This window comes from Aotus nancymaae, unplaced genomic scaffold (genome assembly GCF_030222135.1).
Source record: "Aotus nancymaae isolate 86718 unplaced genomic scaffold, 86718_ANA_hifiasm-v0.15.2.pri h1tg000002l, whole genome shotgun sequence".
Taxonomy (NCBI): Eukaryota; Metazoa; Chordata; class Mammalia; order Primates; family Aotidae; genus Aotus; species Aotus nancymaae.
This window is the reverse complement of record NW_026988413.1, coordinates 21,796,421-21,810,158: the sequence shown is the minus strand read 5'-3', so window position 1 is coordinate 21,810,158 and position 13,738 is coordinate 21,796,421. Positions and strand designations below refer to the sequence as shown.

General features: G+C 38.9%; 1 protein-coding gene across 6 annotated transcripts in view; it reads right to left on the bottom strand.

Annotated features, from left to right (window-relative positions):
• The window catches only part of CNOT4 (CCR4-NOT transcription complex subunit 4), a 144,094-nt gene that overhangs the window by 87,859 nt on the left and 42,497 nt on the right, over nucleotides 1–13,738 (bottom strand). The gene's annotated exons all lie outside the window — the stretch shown is intronic.

The window sequence follows — 13,738 nt, the reverse complement described above, 5'->3', positions numbered from 1 at the left end:
GCAGAGTCTCACTCTGTCGCCCAGGCTGGAGTGCAGTGGCGTGGTCTTGGCTCACTGCAACCTCCACCTTCTGGGTTCAAGTGATTCTCCTGCCTCAGCCTCCCAAGTAGCTGGGATTACAGGTGCACACCACCAGGTCTGGGTAATTTTTGTATTTTTGGTAGAGAAGGGGTTTCACCATGTTGCGCAGGCTGTTCTCAAACTCCTGGCCTCAAGTGATCTGCCTGCCTCTGCCTCCTGAAGTGCTGTGATTACAGGTGTGAGCCTCTGTACCCAGTGACAGTCAGAAATTGAAGGGATGGTAAGGAAAGAATGTGGTAAAAATGTGGGTAAACTCAATCACACATCTCTCTATAAAATAACACGGTCAAATGTGTTAGATTTAAAATGGATAAAACATCTGTTGGGAGGGGAGTCATATAAGATAAACTGCTCTAAGGTTCAACTTTAAGAGTAACATGAGGCCAGGCGCAGTGGCTCACACCTATAATCCCAGCACTTTGGGAGGCTGAGGAGGGCAGATCACCTGAGGTCGGGAGTTCGAGACCAGGCTGACCAACATGGAGAAACTCCGTCTCTACTAAAAATACAAAAATAGCCAGGTGTGGTGCTTGCCTGTAATCACAGCTATTTGGGAGGCTGAGGCAGGAGAATAGCTTAAACCTGGGAGGTGGAGGTTGTGGTGAGCCAAGATTGTACCACTGCACAGTCTGGACAACAAGGGTGAAACTCTATCCCAAAAAAAAAAAAAAAGAGAAAGAAAGAGTAAAATGAATGGTTGGGAGGCCGAGGTACAAGAATCACTTGAACCCAGGAGGCAAAGGCTGCAGTGAGCTGAGATCACGCCACTGTACTTCAGCCTGGGTGACAAAGTGAGGCTGACTCAAAAAAGAAAAATAAGACCCTCCCCTAAAAAAAGAGTAACATGAACGGTAAAATTTCAAGAGTAATCACATAATCCTCTATGATCTATAAACCCCACCTCTGAATATCTTCCTTAGAGAAACAGTTGCACATCTGCATGAGTAGCCATGCACAAACAATTGCAGGAATGTTTTGCAATAGCAAAACATTGGAACTCCCAATGTCTATCAATAGGAAAGTCTAAGTTACTGTGTATCAATAAAATGAAATAAAACAGTTTAGAAAAATAAATCTGTATATACCTACATACTGAATGAAAAGAAAACTAACTATAAGTACTGTATAACAGTCGTGTTTTGTTTTGTCTTGTTTTTGTTTTTGACACAGTTTCACTCTGTTGCTCAGGCTGGAGTGCAGCGGCGTGATCTTGGCTCATTGCAAGCTCCACCTCCCAGGTTCAAGCAATTCTCAGGCCTCAGATTCCCCAGTAGCTGGGATGACAGGCATGCACCACCACCCCTGGCTAATTTTTGTATTTTTAGTAGAGACGAGGTTTCATCATGTTGGACAGGCTGGTCTCGAACTCTTGGCCTCAAGTGATCTGCCTGCCTCGGCCTCCCAAAGTGCTGGAATTACAGGTATGAGCTACCATGCCCAGCCAACAGTTTACGCTAAAAAAGAAATCATATATTTTCTCTACATATGTATATTATAAGCAAAACCTTTGGGGGGAAAATGACATATGAACTGATAATAGTGATTAGCTTTAGAAAAACAAAGAAGGGAATGGGAGCAATCAGAAACCTGAACCTTATGTGTTTTTGCAGAGACTATTTATGTATTTTTCTTCTATGACAGCAAATTAATTTTTAAAAGATAACTTTTTTATTAGACTTTGAATCCCTTGAGTGCAAAGACTGTCCTATTTTATTCAACACTGTATCACAGACATGTGCAAGTATTATAGGCTCCCGAAACTGTACAAGGAAGATGGCAGAGAGATGGATAAAAGAGTGGTTCAGGCCAGCTGCAGTGGCTCACAGCTGTAATCCCAGCACTTTGGGAGGCTGAGGAGGAAGGATCACCTGAGGCTAGGAGTTCGAGACTAGCCTGGGCAACACACCTAGAGCCTGTCAGTAAAAAAAAATAGCTGGGCATGGAGGAGCACACTGTAGGGAGGCTGAGGTGAAAGGATTGCTTGAGCCCAGGAGTTCAAGGCTGCAGTAAGCTATGATCACATTACTATACCCTAGCCTGCGTGACAGAGTGAGAACCTGTCTCTAAAAAGGGAATATTAATAAAAGAGTGTATCAAAGGACATATAAGAAAACAGGGCCGGGCGCGGTGGCTCATACCTGTAATCCCAGCACTTTGGGAGGCCAAGGCAGGTGAATCACCTGAGGTCAGAAGTTTGAGACCAGCCTGGCCAACATGGCAAAACCCCATTTCTACTAAAAACACAAAAATTAGCCAGATGTGGTGGCAGGCACCTACAATCCTAGCTGCTCAGGAGGCTGAGGCAGGAGAATCGCTTAAACCCGGGGGCAGAGATTGCAGTGAGCTGAGATTGCACTACTGCACTCCAGCCTGGGTTAAAAAGCAAAACTTCATCAATCAATCAATCAATCAATCAAACAAACAAAAAAATTTTTAAAATACAAATACAAAAAATTAGCCAGGCATGGTGGTAGGTGCCTGTAATCCCAGCTACTCGGGAGGCTGAGATAGAAGAATTGCTTGACTCCAGGAGGCAGAGGTTGCAGTGAGCTGAGATTGTACCGCTGCACTCCAGACTGGGCAACAAGAGTGAAACTCCATCTCAAAAAAAGACAAAAAGAAAAGAAAAGAAAATAGCAGTGTCTTTACTGAGTAGAGGGCTAGAGGTACATTGTTTTCTTCCTTTTACTTTCCAATCTTTAGAAATGAACGTTTACTTTTACAGGGAGAAAAACTATATTAAATTAGTTGAATACTGAAATATAACAAACAAAAAGGGACAACAGAGTGATGAGATGAAAAACTTCTGACTATATAATTAGAGATCAGCATCAGTATGTTTCCTATTAATTTAATACTCTCAGGAGGAGGCTAGGAGTTTATGAAATTAAAGGCTAAGCCTGATGAAAGTGTTATTAGTAGGTAAATTCAAATCTGCACAAAATCAGAGCTGAGACTAATTAGTGTGCTAAATAATACTCTACCACACTTGTGAAGGTTGTCAAGAAAAGGAATTGCCTATATCAATGTATTTTCAACTGAAAAAAAAGTTTTATTTGGGAGGAAAAAGCATCTGATAGGGTATAATTGCTTTAAAGTTTGTAAGGACTTATCCAGAAACCTATTCGAAACAAATGCATCCAGGTATTATAAGCTTAAAACCCTTCTAGACCATCTGGACTCATAAATTAGTCTTTTTAGAGATACATCTGCTCACTGATTTACAGTAAACCACTAATAATGGATAAAATAGAAAAAAACAACACAACAAGAAACACTAATAGCCAGGTACAGTGGTGTGCATCTGTGGTCCCAGCTACTTGGTAGGCTGAGGCAGGAGAATCACTTGAGCCTAGAAGGTGGAGGTTGCAACGAGCCGAGATCAAGCACTCCAGCCTGGGTGAAAGGAATGAAATCCTGTCTCCAAAAAAGAAAGAGTAAGTCAGTAAAAATAAAAAGGAGTTCGAGACCAGCCTGGGCAACATGGTGAAACCCCACCTCTACAAAAAGTACAATGAGCTGGGTGTGGTGGCATGTGCCCGTAGTCCCAGGGGGCTGAGGCACAAGAATCACTTGAACCTGTTAAGAGGAGGTTGTAGTGAACTGAGACCATGTCACTGCACTCCAGCCTGATTTTGTGCAGATTTGAATTTACCTACTAATAACACTTTCATCAGGCTTAGCCTTTAATTTCATAAAGCAGTCTTAGCCAGCTTTTTTTTTTTAAAAGCTCATGTTTATTAGCCTAGTTAAATGCAATCACTTCTTTAGCCAAACTGTCACCCAGTCACTTAAATTCTACCACCTCCTAAATTCTAATCCCAAATGGCATGCCGCTAATCTTATGCTCCTTGCCCACCAAGAGATCTCTGTCAGTGTATCTGTCTCAAACTTCATTCAGGAAGAGCCTGCCACCACATCTGTAGTTCCATTTCATGGAAAGCACTGATTCATATGGAAGTCCACCCTTCAGTGTTTTGGGCTAGGTAGGGCATAAGGGGACATGAAGGAAGGATACAGTAAGAGAGAATTCATAAAGGAGGACAGATAACAGGTATCTGGGTAAATAATGATTTTTAAATGAAAGAAAATGGTTTTTGAAAACTTAAACAAAAATAAAGCAAGCAAGCTTTTATATGAGTATTTACTTCCTGGGTTATATGTATATTTGATTTTTAGATATGCTGCTATGCAGCCATCCAGGATAAAATTAAATAACAAATACTTTAAGGGGCCTAAAATACAGAAATATAGCTATTAATTCTTCTTTAAAAGGAAGAAAAAAATTAGTATTTAATGTCTGGTCCTCCCTAATCTCCATGTGTGCCTTGCTTCTATTATGACTTAATAAAACCTAGAATGGTAACCATTTTACACCTTAAAACTAAAATGGTACAGTCAAGAGTCCTCTGGTCCACATACAACTAGTTCATTCCTGTTTCCAATAGAAAATGTTAACCAAATTACCATTACTATAGAAAGTCTCATAGAGAATGTATGTATCAGAATGTTTTCAAGAATAAAACAAGGCCGGGTACTGCAGCTCATGCCTATAATCCCAGCACTTTGGGAGGCCCAGGCAGATGGATTGCTTGAGCTCAGGAGTTCAACACCAGCCTGGGCAATATGGTGAAAGCCTGTCTCTACAATAATAATAATAATAATAATAATAATAATAACAACTAGCCAGGTACAGTGGTGTGCATCTGTGGTCCCAGCTACTTGGTAGGCTGAGGCAGGAGAATCACTTGAGCCTAGAAGGTGGAGGTTGCAACGAGCCGAGATCAAGCACTCCAGCCTGGGTGAAAGGAATGAAATCCCGTCTCCAAAAAAGAAAGAGTAAGTCAGTAAAAATAAAAAGGAGTTCGAGACCAGCCTGGGCAACATGGTGAAACCCCACCTCTACAAAAAGTACAATGAGCTGGGTGTGGTGGCATGTGCCCGTAGTCCCAGGGGGCTGAGGCACAAGAATCACTTGAGCCTGTTAAGAGGAGGTTGTAGTGAACTGAGACCACGTCACTGCACTCCAGCCTGTGTGACAGAGTGATATCGTCTCAAAATAAAATAAAACATTCTATAAACATAAAGGACCATTGATACACAACACTAGGTCAATTACAATTGTGAAAAACAACTTGGTCAGCCAAATTGGCTCACACTAGTAATCCCAGCACCTTGGGAGGCTGAGGCAGGAGGATCACTGAAGTCAGGAGGCCAGTCTGGACTACAAAGCAAGATACAGTGTGAAAAAAGGGCAGGATAGGACAAGACAGAAAGAGAAAGAAAGAACAGCCAGATGCAGTGGTGTGCATCTGTAGTCCCAGCTACTTGGGAGGCTGAGGTGGGAGGATCACCTGGGGCAAGGATTTCAAGGCTTCAGTGACCTAGGATGATACCACGGCACTCCAGCCTGGGGAAGACAGCAAAATCCTGTTCTCCTTAAAAAAAAAAAAAAAAAAAAAAAAAAAAAAAAAACTACGTGAGGGAAAAAAAGCCTTAAATTCATATAGCAATGGCAATGCCAACCAATTCAACCAACCTAAAGACTGTGCTTTAAATATAGAAAATAATGATCAATACATATACAGGTGCTAGTTTTACTAATCTTTAAGTTGCACATCAATATATTCTATACACATTTAAAAAACAATTTCAAAATGTCTACCAACTATGGACAAAGGAATTCATTTATTTTGCAGCTAAAATGGTCTATTTAATATATACTTTAAATGACTTCAGGAAATTTAAACCCACAGGTTTAAAAAAAAGGCCAGACATGGTGGCTCATGTCTGTAATCCCAGCAGTTTGGGAGGCTGAAGCAGGGGGATCACTTGAGGCCAGGAGCTCAAAACCAGCCTGGCCAAAATGGTGAAACCCCATCTCTACTAAAAATACAAAAATTAACTGGGTGTGGCTGTGCATGCCTGTAGTCTCAATTATTCAGGAAGCCGAGGCATGAGGTGAACCTGTGAGGTGGAGGTTGCAGTGAGCCAAGATTACAATACTGCACTCCAGTCTCGGCAACAAGTAAAACTGTCTCAAAAAAAAAAACAAAAACAAAAAAGACTAAAACATATAAGTATGCAATAACTGAGAACAGGATAGTTTGTTTACTTAATTGTGGGATGGAAACTCCCTACACCACTGCCATTTTAAAAAGTAAAAGCCCCATTTAAAAATGTAACATTGATGAAAACAGAAGAAAATCTAGAGATCAGGAAACATTTTTGTTGAAGGGCTAAACAGTAAACATCTTATGCTTTACTGGCCATTCAAATTGTTACAATTATTCAACTCTACTGCTTAAATGCAAAGGCAGTCACAGGCCATACACAAATAAATTAAGTGTGGCTATGTTCCAATAAAACTATCTATGGACATTGAAAACTGAATTTTACTTTATTTTCTCATATTAAAATATTGATTTTTAAAATTATTTTTTCTACCATTCTCTCATGCCTCATAAAAACAAGCAGCTGGAAGGATTTTATCCGTGGGACGCAGTTTATCAACCTCTGCTCTGATCTAAACCAACAAGGAAACCTCACAATTGATGATAAGTCTAAATGATAGACCTCTTTCAAATCTTTTTCTCTTATTCTTCTCCCTGAAGAAATCTTTTTACTACATATTAGGCAAATGGTTTCTCTCTACTCTAAGGATGTACTTTGACATGCTAGGGTATAATGTGAAGTATAATCATCCATCAGTATCCTTGGAGGACTTGCTCAAGGAATACCCCACCTTCTATAGATACAAAAATCTGAGGAAGCTCAAGTCCCCTATATAAAATGATTTACTATTTGCATATAACATATGCAATCCTCCCATTTAATTTAAATAATCTCTAGATTACTTATAATACCCAGTAAATGCTATATAAACAGTTACTGTAATGTAGTTTATTTATTTATATTTTTTAATTGTCCCCACCCCACCCCTGAAAATTTTCCATCCATGGCTGGTTGAATCCACAGACATGGAAGGCCAACTGTATATACAAGGTTCAGTACCATCTGTGGTTTCAGGCATTCACTGGGGTTCTTGGAACATATCACCCCAGATAAGGGAGGACTCTTGTATAACATGGGAAAAGAAGTAAAACTAGTCTTTATTTGCAGATGACATGATTTTGGACATAAAAACCCCAAAATAACAGAAAACTACTATAACTACTAATTTAGCAAGAATCACTGGCTATAAAACCAATATACAAAAATACGCTGCATTTCTAAATACTAGTAACAGGCAATGGAAACAAAGTAAAATCATAATAACACTCAAAACAGCATCAAATAAAACATCAAACACCAAGGAATAAATTTAGATGTGAAACAGCCAGTCCTCTTTCTCTTCTCTCTCTAGTATTTTGTGATTTAAAATATTAGAGAGAGAAGAGAAAGAGGACTGGATGTTGGTGACATATATACATCTGTAAAATGTATGTAAGGGAGTATACATTTGTAAAAAGTCACTATTATCTAACTGTACTTCAATAATACACTGTGAAAAGAAGGGAAAGAAGACAAAGGGGAAAAGAAATGGAAGGAAGAAATGTCATTTGAGTTTAACTTTATGATCTGGCTAAGTCAAAAACTATATGTGAAAGTAACACCAATGCATGCTTTTGTGGAAAGAAGTGTTCTCTATGATATATAGTATCTCACACTGTAAAGGATATACCTTAAAATACTACTATTTTATTTGGACAACTAACTGAAATGTCATTATTACATGCTCAGCCTATTTAAACTTTAATAATAATAAATTACTAGGATTTTGAGATGTTTTATTTTAATTTTTCCAAAAATTTGTAAGCTTCAATAGAGTTTCCACGTTTCTAATACTATTTTATATATAAATACTTTATCTGTTCTCTCTGTGACTTAAAACTCTATTCAGATTTAATTTTTCCACATGCAAAGGTAAATTATTTAACTTCACTGTAATATAATTAGCACTGAAATAAAAGCAACAATTAGAAAAAAATATGTCACCCAGAACGCCATACTCTAGTATATAAAGCTTTCTGTACCTACACAGATATCAAGAGCGTGTGTGTGTGTGTGTGCGCGCGCGCGTGCGCACGCGCTTTGTAAAGGATCTTACGGCTCACAGTTCTGGAATTTTGTCTCCCCCACTCTTAATGCAATCAACATTTTTCCTTTGTGTAAATCATAGGTTACAACTCTCAATGAATATTCTACTACACAGATGTCCTATAATTTATTTAACAAGTCTCCTGTTACTAAACATTTGTTTCAAAGTCTTTACTACTGTAAACAACATTGTAATACTCTATGTATGTTGATTTTCTTCATTTATATTATTTTACCCATACAGTCATAACTTGAGGATATTGTAGATTCAGTTCCAAGCACCTGCAATAAAGCAATTATCACAATAGAGCAAGTCACACAAATTTTTTGGTTTTCTGGTGCATATTAAAGGTATGTTGGCCAGGCACAGTGGCTCACGCCTGTAATCCCATCACTTTAGGTGGCCGAGACAGGCAGATCACGAGGTCAGGAGATTGAGACCATCCTGGCCAACACGGTGAAACCCCCCATCTCTTCTAAAAATAAAAAAATTCTTTGGGAGGCTGAGGCGGGTGAATCACGAGGTCAAGAGATCGAGACCATCCTGGTCAACATGGTGAAACCCCGTCTCTACTAAAAATATTAAAAATTAGCTGGGCATGGTGGAGCGTGCCTGTAATCCCAGCTACTCAGGAGGCTGAGGCAGGAGAATTGCCTGAACCCAGGAGGCGGAGGTTGCGGTGAGCCGAGATCGCGCCATTGCACTCCAAGTCTGGGTAACAAGAGCGAAACTCCGTCTCAAAAAAAAAAAAAAAAAATTAGCTGGGCATGGTGGCGTGTGCCTGTTATCCCAGCTACTTGGGAGAATTGCTTGAATCAGGGAGTCGGAGGTTGCAGTGAACCGAGATCAGACCATTGCACTCCAGCCTGGCAACAGAGCAAGACTCCATCTCAAAAAAAAAAAAAAAGTACATTTACACTATACTGTAGTATACTGCATATTCGATAGCATTATGTCTAGAAAACAATGTATACACCTTAATTTTAAAATACTTTATTGCTAAAGAATGCTAAGATCATCTGAGCCTTCAGACAGTCAGTCTTTTTGTTGGTGGTCTTGCCTTGATGTTGATGGCTGCTGACTGATCAGGGTGGTGGTTGCTGAAAGATGGAGTAGCTGCAGCAGTTTCTTAAAATAAGACAACAATAACATTTGCCACATCCACTGACTCTCTCTTTCACGAAAGATCTCTCTGTAGCATGTGATAGTTTGATAGCATTTTACCCACAGTAGAACCTCTTTAAAAATTGGAGAAAATCCTCTCGAACCCTGTCACTGCTTTGTCAAATAAGTTTATGAAATATTCTAAATCTTTTATTGTCATTTCAACAATATTCACAGTATCTTCACCAGGAGAAATTTCCATCTCTAGAAACCACTTTTTTGCTCATTCTTAAAAAGCAACTCCTTATCTGTTCAAATTTTATCATGAGATTGCAGCAATTCAGTCACATCTTCAGGCTCTACTTCTAATTCTAGTTCTCTTGCTATTTCTACCATATCTGCAGTTAATGCTTACACCAAAGGTTTAATGCTTAAACCTCTCAAAGTAATCCATGAGAGATGAAATCAACTTCTTCCAAACCCCTGCAAACGTTGATATTTTTAACTCCTCCCATCAATCAGGGATGTTATTAATGGCTTCAAGAATGATGAATCCTTTCCTGAAGGTTTTCAATTTACTTTGCCCAGATCCATTACAGGAATCACTATCTATAGCAACTATAGCCTTATGAACATTGTATTTCTTAAATAAGATGATGTGAAACTCAAAATTACTCCTGGATCCATGGACTGCAGAATAGATGTTGTGGCATGAGAACAACATTAACCTCCTTGTACATCTCCATCAAAACTCTCAGGTGACCAGGAGAATGAGCAGTATTAGTTTAAAGAGAATCTTTTTTTCTGAGCACTAGGTCTCAACAGTCGGCTTAACATTCCCAAAACCATGCTGTAAACAGATATGCTGTCAGCCAGGCTTTGTTGTTCCATTTATAGAGCATAGGCAGGGTAGATTTAGCATAATTCCTAAGGTTCTGAATAGTTCATGGGCACTGACTTCAACTTGAAGTCTCCAGGTAAATTAACCCCTAATAAGAGTCAGCCTACCCTTTGAAGCTTTGAAGCCAGGCACTGACTTCTCCTTTCTAGTAATCAAAATCCTAGATGGCATCTTCTTCCAACAGAAGGCTGTTTCATCTACATTGAAAATCTGTTTAGTGTAGCCATCTTCATCCATGATCTTAGCTAGATCTTCCGCGTTGGGTTACAGTTTCTATATCAGCACTTGCTGTTTCACCTAGCACTTTTACATTATGGAAATGGCTTCCTTCCTTAAACATCATGAGCCAATCTCAGCTAGCTTCAAACTTTTCTTCTGTAGCTCTCTCACTTCTCTCAGCTTTCATACAATGGAAGAGAGTTAGAGCCTTGCTCTGGATGAGAGTTAGAGCTTTGCTCTGGATTAGGCTGTGGTTTAAGGAAATTATGTGGCTGGTTTCATATTCTAGGTAGATGACTCAAACTTTCTACGTGTCTGCAATAAGGCTGTTTTGTTTCTTATCATTCATGTGTTCACTGGCGTAGCACTTCCAATTTCCCTCAAGTTTTCCTTTGCATTCAAAACTTGGCTGTTTGATGCAAAAGCCCTACTTTTTGGCCTATCTCATGAGGCTTTTGACATGCCTTCTTTACTGAACGTAATTCATTTCCAGCTTTTGATATAAAGTGAGAGTTGTGTGATTCTTTCATTTGAACACTTAGAAGAATACTGAGAACATCCTGGCCAATATGGTGAAACACCATCTCTACCAAAAATAGAAAAATTAGCTGGGCGTGGTGGCATGTGCCTGTAGTCCCAGCTACTTGGGAGGCTGAGGCATGATTCTCGCTGAGATTGCGCCACTGCACTTCAGCCTGGCAACAGGGTAAGAGTCTGTCGAAAGAAAAAAAGAAAAGAAAGAAAGAGAGAGAGAGAGACAAAGAAAGAAAGAAAGAAAGAAGGAAAGAAAGAAAGAAAGAGATCTAATTTCAATATTGTTGTGTTTTAGAGAATAGGGAGGACCCAGAGGGAGAGAAACAGGGCAATGGCCACTCAGCAGAGCAGTTAGAACACACACAACATGTATCAATTAAGTTCATCATCTTACATAGGTGTAGTTCCCAGTACCTCAAAACAGCTACAATATTAACATCAAAGATCACTGACCAGAGATCACCATAATAGATATATTAATAATTACAAAGTTTGAAATATTGTGAGAATTACCCAAATGTGACACAGAAACATGAAGCGAGTATATGCTGTTGAAAAATGGCACTGACAGACTTGCTTGACACAGGGTTGCCACAAACCTTCAATTTGAAAAAAACACAGTATCTATGAAGCACTTGTTAAAGCAGTACACAATAAAGCATGTTAAGCCTGTAATTCTGAATTGCCTGAAATGGTTCTTTGTGACTGATCATGTAGAGCTTTCTTCAAGATTCAATAATTATTTTTCTGCAAGGGCCAGATTGTAGGTATTTCAGGCTATGTATGCCACATACGATCTCTGTTCTATATTCTTTGTTTTGTTTTTTACAAACCTGTAAAAATGTAAAAACCATTTTTAGCTCATGGACTTTACAAAAAACAGTCCATGAATTGGATGGGGCCTGCATGCCATAGTTTGCCAACACCTGGTTTAGATCACATTCTACAAAGATCTGTGAAGACAGAAAGTTACCCCACAATTTTAGGTGGTATGCGCCAGTCACCATATGTTTTTCATGTCTACTATAATGATTCTCAGCTACATTTAAGAAATAAATTTCCTATATCTTCTTTTAATTCTCACCCATACACAATCAAAATTTTTAATTTAAATTTTTATGAAATCTAGTGTGTATAAAAGAAAAGAGCAATTTTAAAGAAGTTTATTAGAATAAATGGTTTTGCTAATGTTCATAACTTATCAACTACTTTTATCAAATATTCAGAAGATAATCCCTGAAAGGCTGTTCCTAACAAGCCATGTACACCCAACTGTGGCTACATAATGACTCACAGCTACAGGAATAAATATCATCATCTAATTGTCCTTATCACAGCCTGTCCCTGCTTTACCTACTAAATCTTTGGAAATAAAGAGAGGCCGGGTGTGGTGGCTCATGCCTGCAATTCCAGCACTTTGGGAGATCGAGGCAGGTGGATCACCTGAGGTCAGGAGTTCGAGACCAGCCTGGCCAACATGGAAAAACCCCATCTCTACTAAAAATAAAAAAATTAGCCAGGCATGGTGGCACATCCCTGTAATTCCAGCTACTCAGGAGGCTATGGTGGGAAAATTGCTCCAGGAGGCAGAGGCTGCAGTGAGCCGAGATTACATCACTGCACTCCAGCCTGGGTGACAAAGCGAGACCCCACTTCAAAAAGAAAAAAAAGGAAATAAGCAGGGCATATATAATAAAAATATTAAAAATTAACTCTGTCTTTTTTCACCAAAATAAAATTTCAGTAAAATATTTTTAATCACTTCAGCAAACTCTTCTCTTTAAACAAGGATAAGACCCGTGATGGTCCAGAGATTAAAAGAAAGAATATCCATCTTAGGAGTATATTCACTTTATATTTTCTATTCCCTTTTTAAAAAAAAAAAATCACTAAGCAAATGATGTTTGAACAGAAGGATAAAGAAAAGGTAAAAAAATGAAAACTTTTAAAAGAGAAAACACAGAAGGTAGACTTCACAGGTGTAAGTTAGAAGACTAACAGAATTCTACAACTTTTTTTTTTTTTTTTTGAGACGGAGTTTCGCTCTTGTTACCCAGGCTGGAGTGCAATGGCGCGATCTCGGCTCACCGCAACCTCCGCCTCCTGGATTCAGGCAATTCTCCTGCCTCAGCCTCCTGAGTAGCTGGGATTACAGGCACTCTGGGATTACACGCCACTATGCCCAGCTAATTTTTGAATTCTACAACTTTTAAAATATTACCAACTTTAGTGGAGTGCAGAGTGCTTCTAAAAAAAATCTACTGTTTTTAGTTTCCTTCAGTTTCCAGCAACTGTGCTAGAACATAAGAACCAGCTTGGGAAGTTACAAAATATAATTAACCTACCAATTTTGCCCCATCTCCCTCAATCCAATCTCCCTATTCTGGTCTACTTTAACAGGTCCACTTTACAGTCATCCCATCTGCACTCTAAGAGAGAAGAGGGTAGGGGGATCCAGGAGAAAAAAGAGATAACAGGAATGAAATAATAAACGACTGGAGAGTTAACCATGTGTCACAAAGACCCTTCCTCTCATAGAAAACTTGATTCCTTCCTAATACTTCCTAATACTTTTGCCCATTATAGCTTCTGAAGATTTTCTTACTAATAAAGACCTCTGAACATGCAAATATTAAGCACATTATTTATTTCAATTAGATTCAAATTAGAAAACATTAGAAAATAAGGTATGTATAGCAGATCTAAGTTACAGTATTAGATTCTTGAAATAACTAGTTTTGAGAAGTTAGTCAAGTCATAGGTTTCTGTAGACCTAAGCTTCTGTCAGTAAAATGAAG